The sequence below is a fragment of the Copadichromis virginalis genome, linkage group LG12 (genome assembly GCF_057382275.1).
Source record: "Copadichromis virginalis isolate Kocher_CV1m ecotype Utaka linkage group LG12, C_Virginalis_male_GT1.1, whole genome shotgun sequence".
NCBI lineage: Eukaryota > Metazoa > Chordata > Actinopteri > Cichliformes > Cichlidae > Copadichromis > Copadichromis virginalis.
Window position 1 is genome coordinate 2,537,986 of NC_140629.1, and position 8,114 is coordinate 2,546,099.

Genomic DNA, 8,114 nt, shown 5'->3' on the forward strand with positions numbered 1-8,114 from the left:
AAAAACCCAACAATCATATGACCCCCTATGAGCAAGCACTTTGGCGAAAGTGGGAAGGAAAAACTCCCTTTTAACAGGAAGAAACCTCCGGCAGAACCAGGCTCAGGGAGGGGCGGCCATCTGCTGCGACCGGTTGGGGTGAGAGAAGGAAGACAGGATAAAGACATGCTGTGTGTCAAAATATTTTTGCTTTTAAAGGTTTTATTATTCATATAATAATCAGCTAACAGTGTTTATATTTCTGTCTAGTACTCAAACAGATACATATTCTTGTACTCAACCAGCTGCATGTTTTAATTGCTGGCTCCCTACTCTATAACGGAAACTGTTTGCCTTCACATTATCAGTTTTTGCCTTCACATTGTCACTGTTTGCCTTCACACTAGCAGGAAACCGCCACCCAAGAGTAAGAAACAACCTTGTAGAGAACACGAAGTTTTTTGATAAACCACACCTGTTTTCTTGACAAGATAAGCATGATATTTCCTTTTTTGTATGCTTCCTGTTGTGTATAAATAAAGGCAGCGAGCTGCTCCATGGTGTGTGAGTCTCTCCCTGAGTCTCTCACCCGTGCACGTTAAACTGCTAAGTGTCTGAGTGATATTTCATTGCATCTGAGTACTTGTTAAAAGAATATCTCTAACACTGTGGAAGAGAGACAGAGGTTAATAACAGATATGATTCAATGCAGAGAGGTCTATTAATACATAGTGAGTGAGAAAGGTGACTGGAAAGGAAAAACTCAATGCATCATGGGAATCCCCCGGCAGCCTACATCTATTGCAGCATAACTAAGGGAGGATTCAGGGTCACCTGGTCCAGCCCTAACTATATGCTTTAGCAAAAAGGAAAGTTTTAAGCCTAATCTTAAAAGTAGAGATAGTGTCTGTCTCCTGAATCCAAACTGGAAGCTGGTTCCACAGAAGAGGGGCCTGAAAACTGAAGACTCTGCCTCCCATTCTACTTTTAAATACTCTAGGAACAACAAGTAGGCCTGCAGAGCGAGAGCGAAGTGCTCTAATAGGGTGATATGGTACTACAAGGTCATTAAGATCAGATGGGGCCTGATTATTTAAGACCTTGTATGTGAGGAGCAGGATTTTGAATTCTGGATTTAACAGGAAGCCAAAACAGGAGAAATCTGCTCTCTCTTTCTAGTCCCTGTCAGGACTCTTGCTGCAGCATTTTGGATTAGCTGAAGGCTTTTCAGTGAGTTTTTTGGACATCCTGATAATAATGAATTACAGTAGTCCAGCCTTTAAGTAATAAATGCATGAACTAGTTTTTCAGCGTCACTCTGAGACAGGATATTTCTAATTTTAGAGATGTTGCGCAAATGGAAGAAAGCAGTCTTACATATTTGTTTAATATGTGCATTGAAGGACATGTCCTGGTCAAACATGACTCCAAGGTTCCTCACAGCGTTACTGGAGGCCAAGGTAATGCCATCCAGAGTAAGAATCTGGTTAGATACCATATTTCTAGGCTTTTCAGGGCCGAGTACAATAACCTCAGTTTTATCTGAATTAAGAAGCAGAAAGTTAGCGGCCATCCAGGTCTTTATGTCTTTAAGACATTCCTGCAGTTTAACTAATTGGTGTGTGTTATCTGGCTTCATGGACAGATAGAACTGGGTGTCATCTGCATAGCAGTGAAAATGTATGCTATGTCTTTTAATGATACTGCCTAAGGGAAGCATGTATAATGTAAACAGAATTGGTCCTAGCACTGAACCCTGTGGAACTCCATAATTAACCTCAGTGTGTGAAGAGGACTCTCCATTTACATGCACAAACTGGAGTCTATTAGATAGATATGATACAAACCACTGCAGTGCAGTACCTGTAATACCTACAGCATGTTCTAATCGCTCTAATAGGATATTATGGTCAACAGTATCGAATGCTGCGCTAAGGTCTAGCACAGGGGTGGGCAATCTCAGTCCACGAGGGCCGGTGTCCCTGCAGGTTTTAGATGTGTCCTCGAACCAACACAGCTGATTTAAAGGGCTAAATTACCTCCTCAACATGTCCTGAAGTTCTCCAGAGGCCTGGTAACAAACTAATCATGCGATTCAGGTGTGTTGACCCAAGGTGAGATCGAAAACCTGCAGGGACACCGGCCCACGTGGACTGAGATTGCCCACCCCTGGTCTAGCAGGACAAGCACAGAGATGAGTCCACTGTCAGAGGCCATAAGAAGATCATTTGTAACCTTCACTAAAGCTGTTTCTGTGCTGTGATGAGCTCGGAAACCTGACTGAAACTCTTCAAATAAACCATTCCTCTGCAGATGATCTGTTAGCTGTTTGACAACTACTCTTTCAAGGATTTTTGATATGAAAGGAAGGTTGGAGATTGGCCTATAATTAGCTAAGACTGCTGGGTCTAGAGATGGCTTTTTGAGTAAAGGTTTAACTACAGCCAGCTTGAAGGCCTGTGGTACATAGCCGATTATTAGAGATAGGTTGATCATATTTAAGATCGAAGAATTAATTAATGGCAGGACTTCTTTGAGCAGTTTTGTAGGAATGGGATCTAAAAGACACGTTGATGGTTTGGAGGAAGTAATTATTGAAGTTAACTCAGAAAGATCAATTGGAGAAAAAGAGTCTAACTTGGTACTAAGAGTAGCTGTAGATAATATTACATCTGTGGGATGATTATTGGTAATTTTTTCTCTAATGATAAAAATTTTATTTATGAAGAAGTTCATGATGTCATTACTAGTTAACGTTAAAGGGATGGTTGGCTCAAAAGAGCTCCGACTTTTTGTCAGCCTGGCTACAGAGCTGAAGAGAAACCTGGGGTTGTTCTTATTTTCTTCAATCAGTGATGAATAGTAAGATGTTCTGGCTTTGCGGAGGGCTTTCTTATAAAGCAGCAAACTATTTCTCCAGGCTAAATGATGATCCTCTAAATTTGTGACACACCATTTCCTCTCCAGATTACGAGTCATCTGCTTTAGGCTACGTGTTTGAGAATTATACCACGGAAGAGAGTGATATTATACCCCTTTCGTCAAACTGAGTGATTTATGACCCCCCTAATTGATTTATGACCCCTAATAAATTATTCATGAGCTCCGGAAGTAATTAAATTATTCATGAGCTCCGGAAGTAGGAAGTAATTAAGTAATAAAAATATGATATTCATAAAAATATGATATTCATAAAAATATGATATTCATAAAAATATAATTGATTATTTAGAAAGTTTCTTATATATCAAAAAATAGCATTCTTTTATTTCTTTAAGCAATTAAATTTTTTATTTTTATTTTTTTATGCTCAAAAAACGCCATCTGGTGGCGGGTCAGTGTGTGTGTGTGTGTGCGCGCGCCCGCGCGCGCCCGAGGCTGTGTGTCTGGGCGCGCGGGGGCGCGCCCGTGTCTCCGGACCGTGCTCTCTCGGGCTCTGTGCTCATGTGTTTAAAAATGTATTAAACCATATTAAAATTGTTTAGTTAAACTTGTGCTTTTGTAACGTTCAGTATGGCCACAAACACATGCTGCATGCCTTGGGGGAAAACTTTATTTCGATTTATATGCATTTGTAGATTTAGAATAAAACTCATACTCAGAAAAAACTCGCGATCCCCTAACCCTAACCCTCCTTAGAAACATAAGCAGGGAAAACTCCTTAAAAAACCCTCCGCGTTTTCTCCAAAACCCTACAATAACTTGTTAGGGTATCCCCTCTATTCCCAAAACCTTATATTCCATAACAGGGGAAATCCTGAAAAAATCCTTAGTCTTTTTTCTCAAATTCAGCGCCCCGCGGCTCCCTTCATGCTCAGCCAAATAAAGCCAAAACTCCTTTAAAAAAAAAATTCTCCGCGATTTCTCCAAATCCCTAGAATAACTTGTTAGCTACCCCTCTATTCCCAAAACCTTATATTCGATAACAGGGAAAATCCTTAGTCTTTTTTCTTCAAAAACTTCCCTCTTACTAGCAACCTCTAAAATTCAACGCACACTCTAAGTTCTACCTCGCTCTTAATCTCCGATCCACAACTTCTTGCAGAGCACAATTTTTTCCTGCTTGTTCGCTCCCCGCTCTGCTCCCGAATGCGCTGCTTACCTCGTTCGAAATTTGCGCCGGAGACCAACTCCCCCCCCCTTACTGTCAGGGTTTCTGGGTCTTTGACCCAGTATTCTTAGTTCATGTTCACTGTTTATCTACTGCCTGTTCCACTTCCTGTTTTATTGTGTTAGCCTTGGTCTGTGTGCATTATGTTCAGTCCTCTTCCCATTATCATTAGTTCATTATGTTCAGCTGTGTACTCACCGGTCTCTCATTATCATCATTATCACCAGTCTGTGTATTTAAGCCCTCTGTTCTACCCATTCAATGTCGGGTCATTAATGATGTATGTCTGATGGCAATGTCATCTGTATAGTCAGTCAGTCCTTTGTTCATTCATTCATTCATTCATTCATTCATTCATTCATTCAGTCAGCCAGCCAGCCATTTCCTCCCTCTGTACTGTTTGCTCACTCCTTCGGCAATAAACATCCACCTTCACCTACCTGCCTGTGAGTCCAGCGTTTGGGTCCTCCTTCTCTCATCCACGACACTACCCTTGACAGAATGACCCGACCTCGCGTTGTGGACCCAGCGGACCCTGAACTTTTTGAGCGGCAGGAGGCAGCGCTCCTTCGCTGGACGGAGGGGCTTCGGGGAAAACAGCGGCTCTTCGCGGAGAGAGAGCACGTCTTCGAGGGGACTCGCCTGGCTCTGGGCGGGCCTCGGAGACGCCACGTTCCCCCACCTGCTGCCTCAGCTGCACCGGAGCATTCGCCGCGGAGAGTGGGCGTCACAGCCCAAGCTTCGGCCGCTCGCTCTCCCGCCGCTTCGCTCCTCGCTCGCCCGCCAGCCTTTTCACTCTCCAGCCTTTCCGCCTCGCCACGGCACAGCGGCTACACCTCCCATCTCGGCTCAGCGGAGGCTACCGCGCCAGAGGCTCAGCCGTTTACCCGGCCCGCTTCCTCTTCCCGGGGAAAGCTGCGCACACGCCGCCATAAAACGGACTCTGTTCAGCAACTCCCGGTGGTGAGTTCCAGTGACTGTTTTCCACACCCCTCATCTGATTATCCATTTAAAACACACAACAGACTCTTTTCTGATTCATGGGGAGTTTCCCTCCTTGAGGATGATGTGGACTGGGAAGATTTTTTCTGCTCTGGCTCCCCAAAGACTGTTCAGTCAAAAACTGTAAATAGTGGTGGCAGAAAGACCAGAATACAACCCGATAGACCTGTCAGTGTCACTCACCCAGTCGTTATTTCCACTCCTATCAGTCAGCCTACACCCACTCCAGTGCCAGCTCCCAGGAGGAGGGCAGCTGCGACCCAGTCTACCTCCACACCCGCTCCTGTTTCTCGGGTGGGGGTGACTGGTGTCCAGCCACCTTCTGTGCCTGTCCCAGCACCCAGCCTGACCTCCCTGGAGGCTTGGAAGAGCTAACCGGTCCACCTACTACTTCACCCTTTCATCCACCTCCTGATCCAGCTTTTCACGCCCTCGCAGTATCACTGGTTAGACTAGCTGAGGTGTCCCCTGCTCATGCACCAGCTTTATTAGCCCAGGCCGTAGCTTTATCTCCCTGTCTAGCCCAGTCTGTAGCTCAGCCGTCAGCCACACCAACCTCAGCTCCGTTGTCAGCCACGCCTGCCTCTGTTCCTCCCTTAGCATCTCCCCTCCAGTCAGCTCCCTCACCTGCTGTTCAGCTTTCCCTCCAGTCAGTTCCCTCTCCTGCTGTCCAGTCTCCTGCTGTCCTCCAGTCACCTCCTGTAGCTCAGTCTCCTCCTGTCCTCCAGTCACCTCCTGTAGCTCAGTCTCCTCCTGTCCCCCAGTCACCTCCTGTAGCTCAGTCTCCTCCTGTCCTCCAGTCACCTCCTGTAGCTCAGTCTCCTCCTGTCCTCCAGTCACCTCCTGTAGCTCAGTCTCCTCCTGTCCTCCAGTCGCCTCCTGTAGCTCAGTCTCCTCCTGTCCTCCAGTCGCCTCCTGTAGCTCAGTCTCCTCCTGTCCTCCAGTCGCCTCCTGTAGCTCAGTCTCCTCCTGTCCTCCAGTCGCCTCCTGTTTCCCAGTCGCCCGTACACCATCCTGTTCGGTTCCCGGACCTGCAGCCACAGCACCCAGAGCCAGCTGTGAGCTCTCCTGCTCCTCAGCCAGGGGTTTCCGCACCCGCTGGCCCGGCCTGTCTCCAGCCAGAGGCTTCAACTTCGACTGGTCAGGTCTCAGCCTCTGCCTCAGCTGCGCCCGGCCCGGCCTCTGCCTCAGCTGCGCCCACGCCCGGCCTCTGCCTCAGCTGCGCCCACGCCCTGCCTCTGCCTCAGCTGCGCCCACGCCCTGCCTCAGCTGCGCCCACGCCCTGCCTCAGCTGCGCCCACGCCCGGCCTCAGCTGCGCCCACGCCCGGCCTCAGCTGCGCCCGGCCCGGCCTCAGCTGCGCCCGGCCCGGCCTCAGAGCCTTCGTCTGGTCCCGCCTCGACTGGTCCTGTGCCCACCGGGCCTCGGCCAGTACGCCTGACACTGGAGAGCCGCCGCCGCTGCCTTCCGCACGGTCGGCCCCCGGACCAGCGCTGTCATCGCCGCCGTTGCCGCCCGCACGGTCGGCCTCCCGAACTGTGTCCACGTCGCCGCCGCAGCCGCCCGCACGGTCGGCCCCCTGAACTGTCTCGTCTCGACCGCCGCAGCCGCCCACCGGACCGGCTCAGTGGTCACTGCTGCCTTCCACGTGGCCGCCCTCCTGAACTGTCTCTGTGTGGACTCCGTCCCTCCGTCCTGGGCCCCCTCCGCCCGCCCTGTTCTGGTTTTTCGTTCTTTTGGCCGTCGGGTGCCGGCCTTAGCGGGGGGGGGGTACTGTCAGGGTTTCTGGGTCTTTGACCCAGTATTCTTAGTTCATGTTCACTGTTTATCTACTGCCTGTTCCACTTCCTGTTTTATTGTGTTAGCCTTGGTCTGTGTGCATTATGTTCAGTCCTCTTCCCATTATCATTAGTTCATTATGTTCAGCTGTGTACTCACCGGTCTCTCATTATCATCATTATCACCAGTCTGTGTATTTAAGCCCTCTGTTCTACCCATTCAATGTCGGGTCATTAATGATGTATGTCTGATGTCAATGTCGTCTGTATGTCCAGTCAGTCAGTCCTTTGTTCATTCAGTCAGCCAGCCATTTCCTCCCTCTGTACTGTTTGCTCACTCCTTCGGCAATAAACATCCACCTTCACCTACCTGCCTGTGAGTCCAGCGTTTGGGTCCTCCTTCTCTCATCCACGACACTACCCTTGACACTTACTTCGCCCCGCTGCCAATCACATAACTATTGCACCGCTCCCTTCGCACCCCGGTTAGCCAATCCGCTCCAGGTCCGATTTTTATGATCTCCCGCTCAGGTTAAGACTACCCCCGAGCTCCCAGAACACATCTGCCTTCAGCCATATCAACAACTGGAACCGCTCAGACTGCTTGCGAGTTCGCATAGGGAGCGGCCGATTTCAACAGCAACTTGCGTCTCTTTCCTTATCCGCATATCATTCAGTAAGTGTTAATCTTCCTCTCTAACTACATTTTTGCATTTTCCTTTTTACCATTCTGTCAATCCTTTCATTTAAAAAAATAAATAAATATCACAATGGTTTGTAACAGGTACAATACACCATCCATCCATCCATCCATTCGCCTCCACTTATCCTTTTCTCAGGCTCGCGCGGTGCGCTGGAGCCTATCCCACTTACAATACACTTTAAAATATATATAAGCTCCACTTTTAACTCCCGTAAAAGTTTATACATTACATGTCTACATCACCTATCATGGCCTCATCGGGTATCTCATATCATCTTGTTATTGTTATGTTATGCTCCTTTGATGTTTTGCTAGTTTGCGTGTTTTAAAACTCTTTTTGTTTTTCTTTATATTTTTAGACCCAGATGTGTTAACCTGATCCCTGCGAAACACCAGCTCTGCGTGGATTTTGACCGCGAGTGACCGGATGTTGTTTCCAGCCTGAGGTTGCCTGAAATGCCTTGAGGCTCGTTTGAAAGATTGCGCCCGAGACCAACTCCGCCTCCAAGGCATGCCTACCTTTAGCTGCCACCAGTGAGATA